This window comes from Bos grunniens, chromosome 23 (assembly GCF_055505025.1).
Source record: "Bos grunniens cultivar Pamir isolate PY7600 chromosome 23, Bosgru_T2T1.0, whole genome shotgun sequence".
Lineage (NCBI taxonomy): Eukaryota > Metazoa > Chordata > Mammalia > Artiodactyla > Bovidae > Bos > Bos grunniens.
In genome coordinates this window covers 16,953,047-16,968,676 of record NC_141187.1, presented here as the reverse complement: position 1 = coordinate 16,968,676, position 15,630 = coordinate 16,953,047, and the positions used below count along the sequence as shown (strand labels likewise).

Sequence of the window (15,630 nt, the reverse complement as noted above, 5' to 3'; positions counted from 1 at the left end):
CCTTTGGTCCTCCCACCTGCTAACACTTAGATGAAAATCTGAAATCTGAAATTCTAGAGCTTTAGACATATGATGTGCTACAAGTTGCTCTTGGGTTTGTTTACCAGTATTATCATGTATACTGCCTAACATTTGGGGCCTGTAAAAAGATGGGAACAGATAATTTGGGGAGAAAAACATCATTTTCTATGCCCATGGGATGTGGAATAGGAATGTCAGTTTGCACCAAAAGCGTTAATCAGTTTTTGTTAGCAGTGCAATGTAATGAGCGTATTAGCTACAACACCTTCCTTGGCAGCCAGCAGTCCTCTTGTGAAATCTTTTAGGAAACAGGAATCTGGTGAGAATTATTCCTGAGCAATTGAAGTATCTTTGAGGGGTGATGGGGAGTGGGAATTACAAAGAACAAATAAAGTAGAAAAAAATTCTCTACCAAAAAGAAATTATTTCACCACTGAGAGCCATGAGAAAAGATGTTCTACCTGTGGGCTAAGGATGTGACAGTGTAGTTTTTTAGGGCTGTAAAGCAAATTCTTTTTGCATTTTGATTTTTCACTGAAGTTTGTCACTTAAAGAACTTCAAGGTATATTTCTATTTCGTGAAAAATGTTTATAAAACTTTTAAGAATGGTGGATTTCTCATTTTATACTGTATATTGTAATGTAAGTTATTTTCCACTTCCAGTTAAAATGTATCTTAAAACAGTTATCTTTTTGAGGTTTAAAAAAGTCAGCAGAAATAACAAGAAAAGTTTATATTTAAGCACGGCACTTCATACTTAAGAGGTGTTCAGTAAGTTTTTATTGAATAAATTAATACACACATGAATGAATAATATTATTCTGAATTTGGACTTCATACTCTGTGATTTGGGCACAGCCTAGCATTGCTGTATAAAGGCCTTCTGTTCAGCTCCCGTCTCCATGCCCATGTTCCTCTCCCCACAAACACCCTCTCTGATGTGTTTGATACAGGTCCTTGATTCTATATACATCTTTATAAAATACTTAGTGGTTTTTTTGTTTGTGTATCTTTAATTCTGAAATTGTTCATCATACTACACTGCTGTAGAACTTGGCTAGTGAATTCTCCTGGTAAAAATGCTGTAGATGTTACTCCAGTCTTGACTTTTTTTGTTAGCACCGTTTTAAGATCTGTGTGTGTTGGGCTGTACATTTAGTAATTGCTCCTCCCTGCAGCATAGTGTTCGGTGGTGTGCATCGTTTCCATAGTGATAGATGCCTGGGCTACCGCAAACCGTGCTACCAATAAACAATCTTGTCCATGTCCATTATGGACACATTTGAGAACTTCGGGATATAGACTCAGGAGTGGTGTTGTGGCATGCATATTGTCAGGCTGCTGAATGGTTGTATCACTCTACACCTCACAGACACTGTGTTCCCAACCTCCCCAACGTGTGGTATTGTCCGCATTTCTAATTTTTGCCATTTAATAATGTCTCATTTTAATTTGTATTTTCTAGTTACTAGTAAATTTGTGCATTTCTTCATATTCTAATTAGCTGTTTCCTTTCTGTGAAATGAGCATGAAGGATTGAACATAGTATTTTATTAATGTTTTTAAGCTGGAGGAACTTTTGGTTACACATTGTATTTTGCAAGATGTTAATGTATTTTCTCAGACTTCAAAAAGGGAAGAGTGTCATCCTTATGCAGAATCTTATTGTTTTTCTTCCTGATTCCAAGAGATGATGAAACAAACCTTTTTCTAAGTATTCAATTTGAAAAGCCATAAAGTATGCTACAATTAAAGCATCTTACTAATCTGTTCTCATTGTCTTCATGTATGCTGAACACTGAGAGCAAGTGCTTTTGCCAGAACAGATTTGGTGGAAAAGTGCTTCATTGTGTTAGTTAAAGAAAATCTCCCCTGGTCAGAAATCAGTGGATGATTATCAAAAAAAATTAGATCCAGCTGCTTCTCCCTGTTTACAATCTCCCTAGGTGTCAGAAAGCTGAGTTAATAGCAGGAAGCATCATCTCTTTGCCTGGAAAATTCCCTGGACAGAGGAGCCTGGCAGGCTATAGTCCATGGTGCTTAGTTGCTCTGACTCTTTGCGACCCCATGGACTGTAGCCTCCGCCAGGCTCCTCCGTCCATGGGATTCTCCAGGCAAGAGTACCGGAGTGAGTTGCCATGCCCTTCTCCAGGATCGAACCCAGGTCTCCCACACTGCAGGCAGATTCTTTGCCAGCTGAACTACCAGGGAGGCCCTGAGTCAGACACAACTGAGTACATGACACATCGCCTCTAACTTGCCTGTCTCTGAAGAGCTCAACACTTGATTGAGAAGTACTTCTTAGCGCTCATTGAATACAAGCTGCTGCTGCTGCTGCTGCTGCTAAGTCACTTCAGTTGTGTCCGACTCTGTGTGATCCCATAGACTGCAGCCCACCAGGCTCCCCCGTCCCTGGGATTCTCCAGGCAAGAACACTGGAGTGGGTTGCCATTTCCTTCTCCAATGTATGAAAGCAAAAAGTGAAAGTGAAGTCTCTCAGTTGTGTTGGACTCTTAGCGACCCCATGGACTGCAGCCCACCAGGCTCCTCCGTCCATGGGATTTTCCATGCAAGAGTACTGGAGTGGGGTGCCATTGCCTTCTCCGTGAATATAAGCAGATAATATTTAAAAAATAACAAATACCATATTATACTTCTCATTTTTCTATGAAAGGGTATAGAAAATATGTATGTTTGCTTAGTTACTTCAGTCATGTCTGACCCTTTTCGACCCTATGCACTACCAGGCTCCTCTGTCCATGGGATCGCCGACCCGATGGACATGCGTTTGAACAAGCTCAGGAGTTGGTGATGGTCATGGAAGCCTGGCGTGCAGCAGTGCATGGGGTCACACTCTACTGAACTGAACCGAGGCAAGGATAGTGGAGTGGGTTGTTCTGCCGTCCTCTAGGGGGTCTTCCTAACCCAGGGATCAAACCTGAGTCTCATGTCTCCTGCATTGGCAAGGCAAGTTCTTAACCACTAGCACCATGTGGGAAGCCCAATAGCAAGTATGAACGTTTCGATTTTTAAAGTGGTTGGAGAAAAGCATATTTCCTAATTGAGATGCCACTTCTCAGGGTCTTAGAGAAAGTTAAGTAGCAATTTCAGGTTTGCACGTGAATCTTATTCCTATTCATTTCAGGTCTCAGAAAAGAAGGAATGACTCTGATTCAAAATGCTCTTTCCTTGTTCAAACAGGTTCCCAGTATTTGTGCTTTCCTTTCTGAGGAAGCAGTACAGTTTTTAAGTGTTTTCATTTCTGACCAAGATGTGATGCAATCAAATCGTTGTGTTGACTTTGGTTTAGCATCTGCCTGACTGAGTGGAAAAGGAATTTTAATTTGTGATGTGATTGACAAAGCCATAAACCGTGAACTTTTCCCAATAATACCATAATATGATAAAAAAAATTTCTCCTTGTTCTGTTTTTGCTGATTTTTGTGGTTATGCCTCTTAAGTTTATCAGCAAAACATTATTTCCTGCTCTTAATTTTTTCAGACTAAGCTACACTGTATGCTAAGATGTAGTTTTTCAAGGGCTTTGATTTGTTCTGCCTTGAAGATTACTGTTTTTGTTTCATTATTTTTTCACTCAGAAATCTTATTTGGAAAATTAGATTTTTAGATGTGATTTTAAAATACTCTTTTTAACCTTTTCAAGAATCTTTTAAAATTTCATATTTATCAGTGCTAAGTATGAATAGAGCATAAAAAGTATCCTACCTGCTTTTCTTCTCCCCAACATTCTGCCTCTCCAGAGACCTCCATTTTCTGCTCTTCCAGCTGTTCTTTTGGAATTTAATGCCATTTTTTCCTAAACAGTAGCCTTTGTTGTTCAGTCACTAAGACGTGTCCGATTCTTTGTGGCCTCATGAACTGCAGCACACTAGGCTTTCCTGTCCTTCCCCATCTCCTGAAGTTTGCTCAGACTCATATCCATTGAGTCGATGATGCTATCTAACCATCTTATCCTCTGCTGCTCCCTTCTTTTCCTGCCCTCAATCTTTCCCAGCATCAAAGTCTTTTCCAGTGAGTTGGCTCCTCTCATCAGGTGGCCAAAATATTAGGCTGCTATGTTTAAAAATCTGTATGGGTTTTCTGTAGATCAGAACAGTTCTCATCCTGGGATCTACCTTCTGAAGAGCGTAGGTATTTTCTTCACTTCCTATGTTGGAACTCCCTGTTTCCTGGACCCCATATCTTCCCCCTTCATTGTTTATACCTCAATTAAGCAATTCTTCCAGAAGGTTCCTAAGAAAAGGGTGCATGGGATGTAAATCTGCATGTATGAAAATGTCTTCATTTTCTCTCACACTTGATTTATAGTTTATCTAGTTCTAGAATTCTAGATTGGAGGATATTTTCTCTGAATTTAAGAAGCATTGTTGTGTTGATTTCTAGCTTCTATTATTGCTATGAGAAACCCTGTGGTATTCTGATTCTTGATTTTTTTCCCCCTCCTTGGTTACTTTGAGGATCTGATCTTTGTCCCTGATATTCTGAAATATTATGATAATCTGTCACCGAGGGCTTGTTTTCTCTGTTGTGCTGGGTATACCGAGAGCCATTTCAATTTAGAAATAAGGATTTTTTTCAGTTCTGGGAGATTTTCTTTAATTCTTAAGTTCTATCCAAATACCCTCTTCCCCCTCCCCTCTGCTGCCCCTAGTTCTCTTATTCTTTCTCTCTGAAACTCTTACTATTATTTGTGTGTGGAACTTAGAGACTGATGAGTCCTTTAATTTTACCATCTTATGTATTTCTCATTTTATTTTTTGGTCTCTGTTTTACTTTCTGGGAAGTGTCTTGAACTTCATCTTCAGATTCTTCTAATTAGTTTTATATGTTCTTTGTCATATTTTTAATTTTCAAGATTTTTTTTTCTGAATGTTGCTTTTTAATAAGACTATTAAAGACTATTATATTTTTGTTTCATGGATGGAATAGCTCTTCTCTATATTACAGTTTTAAAAGTTTTCTGCAGCCTCCAATACATCTCTGTTTTCCTTAAAGTACCTTACTTTATCATTTGTTTTGGTCTTTATTTTAGGGAATTTCCTTAAATGTATGGTCTTGGCTGTCTTACTCATATTCCAGAATAAGATGCTGAAAAACTGAAAACTGAATTTGCCTGAGTTGGGGCTTCTAAAAGTTAACTGGTGGTCTTCATTATGAGGTGACTAACCTAGAACCCTTTGTGTGTGTGTGTGTGTGTGTTTGGGGGTGTATGTGTGTGTGTTGGGGGTGTGTGTGTGTGTGTGTGTTTGTGTGGGAGGGGGGGAGCGGGTCACCTCTAGCAATCCGTGTTTATAGGTGTTTTCTTTTCTCTTAGCCAGGTTTTTCCCCAAACAGAATGCTTCAATCATTGGCCTACATTCCTGCCTACAACATTTGGGGAACTGAGTGGGAAAAGAGCTGGGGATATCTGCCTTCAGGATCTCAGTCTTCTTTTGATCCCCGTCTTTTTAGACTGGTAGGCCTGCGTCTCGTTGTGCCTAGGTCCAGAGGCTCTTTATTTTGCAGAGTAAATTCCCTTGCTCTGACCGGTGGCTGCTTGGAGTCAGGGTGGGAACCTTTGGGTAGAACTTTCACCTTATTTTCCTTTATGAAGCCCTGCCTGATGTCCCCACTTTCAGATCATTCTGAGCTTTTCTGGAATATAAAGCAAGTTCACTTTGCTCTGGGCTTCCTCTTAGGATGCTCTTAGTTTTGGTTTCTTTGCTGTGCTACATCAAGTAACTTACCAATCTTCTTTTCAGCTTCCAAAAACTTTGTTATGGTCATTTCCTTTCCTAGTCTTTGTCCTTAGCAATTTTATGTTTTTAATGCCATTTTAGTGGAGTTTGGGAGGTAAATAAAGGTGTTCAATGCATCGTGTATCATTGAAGATCCAAATTTCTTTCTTTGATGCCCTGTTTCAACATAAAACTTAATAGGCTTATGGTTTATAGCCATTGCAAAATTTTGCTACAGTAACAGAATTGTACAGGATATAAATTCATTTGGTCTTTTGCTACCCTAATGCATTAATGCCTAACCTATAGCTTGCTATGAGAGCGTGTATGCTTGCTTGGTTGCTTCAGTCGTGTGTAACTCTGTGACCCCAGGGGCTATAGCCCTCCAGGCTCCTCTGTCTATAGGATTTTCCCGGCAGGAATACTGGAGTGAGTTGCCATGCTCACCTCCAGAGGCTCTTCCTGACCCAGGGATCTAACCCATATCTCCTGCATTGCAGGTGGATTCTTCACCACTGAGCTACCAGGGAAGCCTTGCTATGAAGAATGACATCTAAATGACTTCAGGAAGTTTGAGGATAATATAATAGAAATGTAGGTCATAAAGTAACTTAAACATTCCTTTTACAGACATGGAAACTGTGACCCTGAGAACAGAGGTGGCTTACTTATGTTCATTCATCCATCTAGAGCTAGAATTGAGTCTCTTCTCCAGTGTTCTTTTTTAATATATTTATTTACATACTAATTTATTTGGCTGCACCGGGTCTTAGTTCTGGCATTTAGGATCTTCAGACTTCATTGTGATGTGTGGGATTTAGTTCCTTGACCAAGGATCGACCCAAGGCACGCTGCACTGGGGGCATGGAGTCTTAGCCACTGGACCAGCAGGGAAGTCCCTTTGGTGTTCTTTTTCTTGCCAATGTGGTTCTGTCTTTTCATTAACGTAGCTGTAAATAGGTGCTCTTTACCATGGTTTATGTCACCCAAATGTCCTGTTAATTTAGTGTCAGCTTTAAGTTGCAGTCATGGACTTTTTTTTTTTTCCTCTTAAAGTTTGGGGTCTAGTTTTATTAGAATGAACCTTAAAACTCAAGAAAATTTCTATCTTACCCCTAAAGTTGTTTCTGTTTTGAGGAATTTATATTGACCATTGAAAAGTTTTCTTTTTTCTTCCTACTGTTCCCTTTTCAGTGGCCTCCAAAAGTTCTTTGTGGGGGAGGGCAGAAACTCTTTCCTGATTGTAATTGTAGCAGATAAAACTATTTAGAACAAATTAGTACACCTGTTGCCATGTTTCAGTAATGGGAAAAGGAAACATGTTGTTCAAATGTCAAGTTTATTTGGAGAAATACTAGAATGGTTTCTTTACCGAATTTTCAAAATGCAGTTCTCAGTTCTCTTCCAGGACCCCTTCTGCATGTTATCCCACAATAGAACTCTTCTGTCTTATTTTCCTTTCCCTCCTGTATTTTGTACTTTGTACAATTTGCCCCAGAACACCACCAAATGCATTATTTGTTGACTAGGATTCTTTGGTGGTTTTCATTTCTATGTAGAATTCTTGGGGTCAGAAACCCTTCTTTATACTTTTGAATAAGTTCACTTCTACATATATTTAGGAGTGCCTTCATTGAGGTGTTGGGTTCCTCTGTAGGTGCCAGCATCTTGGGGTCCATGTTAGGTCTTTGACAGATGCTGATGGTTGGTATAAAATACTCACCTTTTCTCCAGTCACTGTTACAACCTGATTGAAAGAATGGTCTTGCCCGTTCCTTCATGTCATGTTGTGCTGTGCTGTGCTGTGTTGCTTCAGTTTTGTCCGACTGTTTGCAACCCCGTGGGCTGTAGCCCGCTAGGCTTCTCTGTCCATGGGATTCTCCAGGCAAGAATACTGGAGTGGGTTGCCATTTCCTCCTCCAGGGGATCATCCTGACCCAGGGATCAAACCCATGGCTTGAACCCACGTCTCTTATGTTTCCTGCATTGGCAGGTGAGTTCTTTACCCACTAGTGCCATCTAAGAAGTTATGTGTCACATTGGTGAGTAGCAGTAATAGCTGGGAGTAGAGCAGGGACAGCCTGTTGCTAGAAACTAAGGAGTCGAATGTTTCCTCCACTGGAAAGTGACCACATCGAACTAAAAGCCCTCTGAGCGTCCTTACAACCTCCAGATATCAGGATCATAAAGAGGTGCTCCCAGTGAATCAATGACACCCTTTAAAACAAATGACCCACAAAGAAAAACGATGTCTCTTAGGATTGAGTGGAATCGGGTGAACACTGTTCCATGACTGAGCTAAGCTGTTACGTTCATAATCTGAGGTAACCTAGAAGACTTAGAATGATAAAGCATTGTTTTCTTGTTTCTTCTTTCCCTCTCATCCTCTTCTAAAGTTAAATAATGCTCTTTCATTATTATGCTTTGGAAATATATTAACTTTTACTTTTTTTCAATTTTTTAAAAATTGTGAAACATGAAATACATTTAAAACATAGGTGTGTTTTATTAAAGACTAATAAAACAAAAGCTGGGGTAACATCCTACAAGTGTAAAATTCCCTTTGTGATTGTTCCTTATGCCCTACCCCAGGTTAACCAGTACCCTATTACCAAGAAAGTTAGGAGTTTGATTCTCTTTATTATGTTTAAAGTTTCTACATTTGAAAAATAGCTCAGTAATGAAAGGCCTTCAGTGTTTTTACAGGTATATTTTATTTTTTACATGAGGTATTACTAGAGAAATAACAGGTAACATTTATGGATCACTTAGCCTCTTGCCATTGATTTTCCTGGACTATGTACACATTGGAACTCCCCAATAATTGTATGAGATAGATGAGAAAATTGAGTCTTGGAGCTAGGAACTGGGTCCCACTGGGATTCTAATCTGGCCAGTCTGACTCCTAAATCTGCTCTCTTAACCACTACGCCTAATCAAGGTATTGTCTTATAATTTGATGCAATTTTATATTTTTAACATCTGCGTCTATGTCTTTTGTGTCTTTGAATACTCTAACCAGAACACAGGGTAGCCATCAAGTTCTGTGCTGTTTCTGCTAAAACAAAGGAGTTGGAAAGCTCTGTAGGCTTCAGATCTTATCCCAGTATCTTAACTTCTCATTGCTTGATGCAGATATACAGTCCGTCAGTTTATCTAAACCATACTATATCTTTATATTGTCCCTTTCAGAGCACTTCTAAAATGTTTGTTTTATAATTTTTTATGGGAATTTTCCGGGAAAACCCATAATCGCACTTATGTTTGTAGTGTAGTGAATAGTGATAGTTTGAGAACAAAGATCATGGCATCTGGTCCCATCACATCATGGCAAATAGATGGGGAAACAATGAAAGCAATGACAGACTTTATTTTCTGGGCTCCAAAATCACTGCAAATGGTGACTGCAGCCATGAAATTAAAAGATGCTTGCTCCTTGGAAGAAAAGTTATGACCAACCTAGACAGCATATTAAAAAGCAGAGATATTACTTTGCCAGCAAAGGTCCATCTAGTCAAAGCTTTGGTTTTTCCAGTACTCATGTATGGATGTGAGAGTTGTACTATAAAGAAAGCTGAGTACCGAAGAATTGATGCTTTTGAACTGTGGTGTTGGAGAAGACTCTTGAGAGTCCCTTGGACTGCAAGGAGATCCAATCAGTCCATCCTAAAGGAAATCAGTCCTGAATACTAATTGAAAGGAATAATGTTGAAGCTGAAACTCCAATACTTTGACTACCTGATTCGAAGAACTGACTCATTTGAAAAGACCCTGATGGTGGGAAAGATTGAAGGCAGGAGGAGAAGGGGACAACAGAGGATGAAATGGTTGGATGGCATCACCGACTCAATGGACATGAGTTTGAGTAAGCTCCGGGAGTTGGTGATGGACAGGGAAGCCTGGAGTACTGCAGTCCATGGGGTCGCAGAGTTGGACATGACTGTGTGACTGAACTGAACTGAAACTTTTAAAAGAAGAGCTTTGATTATACAGAGTATTTTTTTAATATGATATTTCAAAATTCTTCTAAAAATATTTCATATCTGTAAGACACAAGTAACTTTTGGCACTTGTTTAGATGTGATCACTAAGAGGTAGCTTCTTTATAAAACAGTTATTGACTCTACTTAGTGAATTAATGTTTCCTTTGCAGTATTTTCTCTGAAAACAGCTAGCTGTAGTGACAGGTCTTTATGTTTAAATTTTAAAATTAGATATCATTTCTACAGAAGGAGTGCAGATTTACAGCTCAGTAACTCCTTGAACAAGCCATGTGAAGTGCCTTAGAATATTGGTATCTGCCAACCAAGTTTTACCATGGTGCAAAATTTCACCTAAACCTCCTGTTCTTTGCCACTCATGTGGAATTACTGGCAACTTTAAGCAATTATATCAGGCCTGTGCTTAGTAGCTTAGTCATGTCTGACTCTTTGCGACCCCATGGACTATAGCCCGCCAGGCTCCTCAGGGTGTCCATGGGAATTCTCCAGACAAGAATACTGGAGTGGGTTGCCATGCCCTCCTCCAGGGGGTTTTCCCAACTCAGGGATCGAACCCAGGTCTCCTGCATTGTAGGCGGATTTTTTACCGTCTGAGCCACCAGGGAAGCCCAAGAATACTGAAGTGGCTAGCCTATCCCTTCTCCCGGGGAACTTCCCAACCCAGGAATCAAACCGGGGTCTCCTGCATTGCAGGCAAATTCTTTAACAACTGAGCTTCCCTGCAAAGCGCTGCTCTTTTCTTGCTATAAGATATTGGACTAGTCATCTAATCACCAATTTGAGTATCCATTTCTCATCTGTAAAATGCCGCTGACACCTACCTCATTGTGAGAATTAACTAAGCAAATAATGTGATCCCCCCAACGCACACACACAGCATGGTATCTAGTAAAAGTATGATTTTTATGTGTTCTCTTCCCATTTTACAGTGCTGTTCAATGCTGACAAAATTGTATAGTATTTATAAAATGTGCTTGGTAATGACCAAACTAATGCTTTAAAAATGGCTTCTATGAATGCTGGCTGTCTGAACTCTACCAATTAATAATATCTGTCCTATGTGGGGATTATAAAAGACCAGGATTATATTTAAGCACAGTGATGAAATAGCAACTCCGTAAGGTGTCTTTTGTGGCTGGCGCTGCTGCTCTACAAACTACGTGGGAATTGGTATTGCTTTTGTTGGCATATATGTATCTTACATAATTGAAGATGCATATTATGCTGTTGATTTTAGGTCATTTTATTTTTTGGTGAAAAGGATTTCCCAATCTGGCTAAGGTTGTATGTTCTTTATTTCTTATTAAACAGTTAATTAAGACCAGCATGTCATTTAACTAAAATGAAGACCCAGATACCAAATACATTTTAAAATTCTTGAGCTCTGCATGAGTGACCAAACTCTTTTATCCTAGCATGCCCCCAAGTCCCTGGAACATTTGAATGTCTGTGCCTCCTCACACCAGAGTAGTGATCTAGAGCCTCTGCTTTCCTTGGTGGGAGGGGAAGAGAAGCCCACCACGGGCAGCTCTCATCAGTTTGCAGTGCGCTTGCACACGCAGTTTCCTATTGGATCTTCACAGCAGTCAAAGGAGCAGAGCTGATATTATATCCATTAACAAGTGCGGACATGGGGGCCCAAGGCATTCGCGAGTTGCCCAAGCTCACATTGCTAATAAGTGGATAACATGAGGCTTAACCCCAAGTCTTCTGATTCTAAATCTAAGGCTTTCTCACTCTCCCATGTTCTTATTCCCATTATAAATTAACAGACCCATTTAGTATCTTATCAGATACAGATATCAATCAATAAGGCAGGTGGATTTCTAAAACTTTTTTGATTCTAACCACCACACAGGCGTTTAGGGAAGAAAAATTTTAATGTGGGGCTTGCTTATCTTTCAGTCTGAGACTCTGGATTTCTTGTACATTGTATTGATCCCAAATTGTTTTTATTTAAGAAGGGTAAAACACCATGAAATGTTTTATTCTAACACAAAAATGTATCCATGGAAAAATGGTAAAATTTGCAGTGGTGAATACCATGTGAAATTTTAATTGAAAGTATGAATACTTTATTAATGTTAAAAAGGTATTGCCAAGACTTCCCTGGTGGTCCAGTGATGGGACTTTGCTTTCCAATGCCAGGGGTGCAGGTTCCATCTATGGTCAGGGTTCTAGGATCCCACATGCCCTGTGGCCAGTGGACCAAAACAAAGAACGGAAACAATGCTTTAACAAATTGAATAGGGACTTTGAAAATGGTCCACATTTTAAAAAAATCTTAAAAAAAAAGTACTGTGTTGTTCTTAAATTTTATATGAGGTCTCTTTATTTAGTTGTAGGTGCATGTAAAACTTTTCCTTACCTAGTTATGTGAGTTTCCTCTGCCTTTGTATCTTCAAGCCTTTTGACCTCTCTTTATAATTGGATGTGACTGAACATTCATGATTTAAAATGTATTTATGACATTATGACTTAAAAATATATATCATTCATAGACTTTTTACCCAATTACAGAGAAAACATTGAACTCAGGTTCTGAGCCATTGGTTCTGTGGCTCAGGCATGAGAATACGTTTTCATTCCAAAGCAGTCAGCATTGATGTAGCTTTCTGGATTATCATACCTTCTTTGTACTCTCAGGGTTGTCTTGAGGCATCTCAGACACGTGAGTGGAAGCATTTGAAAACCATAACAATATGTTACATGCTTGCATTCATGCATGAGTCTTCTGATTAATTGTATGCTTGAGACTTTTTGTCATAAGAAATTTTGCTACATGAGCTCATAAGTTGGAATAGACCAAAAATGGAATAGACCAGGAAAACACTTAAATCCAGCAAAGTCTTACAGATAAGGAGTGAGTGGGTGGTGGGAAATAAGCCACCATGGAAATAGCAGATGAACATTTTTTCTCAGTTTAATAACCAGTCTCCTAATTCTTTCATCAGCATTTATTGAGCACCTAGTGAGTACTAGGACACCACTGATGTTCACAATTAGTAAAATAAGATGCTGCTGCTGTCTTCCAGGAGCTTGCAGGGGAGGACAGTTACAGGCAAGAGACAACATAGGTTAATAAATATAAAACTATGAAATATGTAATAAAATGTAAAACTGTATTTTAATGATGTATAAATTATATACAGTTTAGATAACTTTAATTTAATAACTAAAATATAGATCTGTTCTACTTGGTAAACCATCAGAACATTCCCTACATTAATACTGCTGCTGCTGCTAAGTCTCTTCAGTCGTGTCCGACTCTGTGCGACCCCATAGACAGCAGCCCACCAGGCTCCGCTGTCCCTAGAGAGCTCTTAAGGAAAGCACCTTGCTGCTGCCACCTTGATGTCAGTCCCTGGTAGCCAGTATTTCTTAAGAGTAGAAACCTGGGTTTGAATCCTAGCTCTGCCACTTTTTAAACTGTTGAACTAATTTGTATCTCGGTTTCTTTCTTTAAAATTTTTTTCATTGTATTTCTATTATTTATTGATTTATTTTTGGTTATACTGGGTCTTCATTGCTGTGCATGGGCTTTCTCTAGTTGCAGCGCACAGGCTTCTCCTTGCCGTGGCTGCTTTTGTTGCAGAGCATGGGCTCTAGGGCTTGCAGGCTTCAGTAGTTGCGGCACATGGGCTTAGTAGTTGCAGCTCCTGGGGGCTCAGGCACAGGCTCAGTAGTTGTGGTGCACGGGCTTAGTGGCCCCGTGGCATATGGAATCTTCCCAGACCAGGGATTGAACCCATGCCCTCTGCATTGGCAGGCAGATTCTTAACCACTGGACCACCAAGGAAGTTCTGAATCTCAGTTTCAATGTCTGTGAAATGGGAATAAAGATAATACCTACCTCACAGTTACTGTGAGGACTGACTGAGTTAATATTGGGCTGGTCAAAAAGCTCACTTGGGTTTTTATTGTTTGGCAGGATAAAAGTAAATTGAGTAAAGTTCTCAAGAAAGAATTTTCTCCTCAACCCCTGAAAATTACTGTAAATGTAGCAAGATAAAGGAAGGAAACTAAACTTTTGTTAATCATCAGCTCTGTGGTAGGCTGGGCTTCCCAGGTGGCGCAGTGGTAAAGAATCCGTCTGTCAATGCAGGAGATGTGGGTTCAGATCTCTGGGTTGGGAGGATCCCCTGAAGAAGGAAATGGCAACCCACTCCGGTATTCTTGCCTGGAGAATCCCATGGACAGAGGAGCCTGGTAGACTGCAGTCCATGGGGTCGCTAGGAGTCAGACACGACTGTGTAACTTTCAAGCAGACAACCTGAGAGACTTCACTTTCACTTTTCACTTTCATGCATTGGAGAAGGAAATGGCAAGCCACTCCAGTGTTCTTGCCTGGAGAATCCCAGGGATGGGGGAGCCTGGTGGGTGCCATCTCTGGGGTCGCACAGAGTCAGACACGACTAAAGCGACTTAGCAGCAGCAGCAGTCTTATTAATAGTTTGCAGAATTAAGCTGACCCATTATAATTTTCCAGTTTTCAAGATCACCATCATGAGTATTGAAGTCACTGCTCGACAAATTAATAGCTATTTCATAGGTCTTTTAAGCTTAGCCTCTGTGTAGTTATGTATACTGGGTGCTCAGTATAGAACTGATTGTTTTGGCCAGCTTTTGGTTACATCCAGAATTAATTCAAGTAACTTGGATTTAAAATTAATTAAGTTAACTTTTAATCATTTTGCTGTTTTTATATTAAAAGTAGGGTTGAAAATTTGGACAGAAAAGAGGGAAATTTTATGAGGAATTCCCTGGTGGTCCAGTGGTTAGGATCCTATGCTTTCACCGCCAAGGGTGTGGGTTCAGTCTCTGGTTGGGAAACTAAGATCCCGCAAGTGGCACAGTGTGCCCCTCCCCCCAGCTAAAGTAACAGGGGAAAGCATATAGTTGTAAAACACCCATCCATACAATGTCAGCTTAGCTTCCTGAATAAGGTTGCCTCAAACCCCTAACCAAGAATGTGTGCAAGTTGTAAGCTCTTCTCTTCCTAAAAATATTTGCGCATTTCCTGGATTTTACCATCATGCAATTGCTTCTGCCTCCTGGGCCCCTGTTTTTCTTGCCTTGTGCCTCTGATATGCAGCATGATGTCCTCAGAAAGGATTCTGATTCTCAGAAAGGCCCTGTTCATACAGGGCATTTGTGTTTTTAGTACACCTAACTGAAGAAAGGAGGAAAAACAGGTGGGTGAGCCCTATATTGCATTCATGCAACTTCCCTTTAAGGCATTCTTGTTCTGGAAATGTTACAGACCTCCCTTGACTGGAGAACTTCACCTCCCCTTCAGCCCCAGCTTCACTCTGCTATACTATTCCTTTCTTCTCTTCCTGTTCCTCTCATCATCCTTCTCTCTGTTCCTTTCAGAGATAAAAACAAGTTCTCCTCATCTAATGTAAAGCAGTTCCCCTTTCTTGACCAGCATTCTGGATCTTGACAGCCATTCTGCAGGGAACCATCCATCCCAAGGGGACTGGACCTGAGTGGTGGGAGACCCTGTTGAGGGAACATATTTTCACCAAGAGTGTCTTCTAAGAGGAATTCTTGTGTTAGCAAAGTCTTAACTTTTCATCTTGTTACATGGTGGCACACAGTGTATTAATCTCAAGCTTATTGAATCCTGCCTCCTGAATACAGTGTCAGAAACCTAAAAAATGATTGTGCACATAATGTGTCCAAATTCTGATAGCTTAGACTAATACAGTGTTCTTGTGCATAGAATGTATGCTGCATGCCTAAGAGTCATGAACCCACCTAACACAAAGATGTCACCACTTGGCATCTTGCATCATCACATGTTTCACTTACACAAAAAGAATTTGGGCTTTTGAAACACAATTATTTTTGTTGCCATAAATTT

At 40.0% G+C, this 15,630-nt stretch overlaps 1 protein-coding gene across 11 annotated transcripts in view; it reads left to right on the top strand.

The window, feature by feature from the left end:
* USP49 (ubiquitin specific peptidase 49) overlaps positions 1-15,630 on the top strand; it is a 72,228-nt gene that overhangs the window by 19,683 nt on the left and 36,915 nt on the right. The window contains exons 1-2 of one of the 11 annotated variants that reach the window (XM_086371598.1): positions 5,370-5,498; positions 6,261-6,354. The exons of the other annotated variants lie outside the window; for them this stretch is intronic. The gene's annotated coding sequence lies outside the window, so the exon portion shown is untranslated. Of the gene's footprint in view, positions 1-5,369; positions 5,499-6,260; positions 6,355-15,630 lie in introns of those variants that run through there. 11 annotated transcript variants of the gene reach the window in all.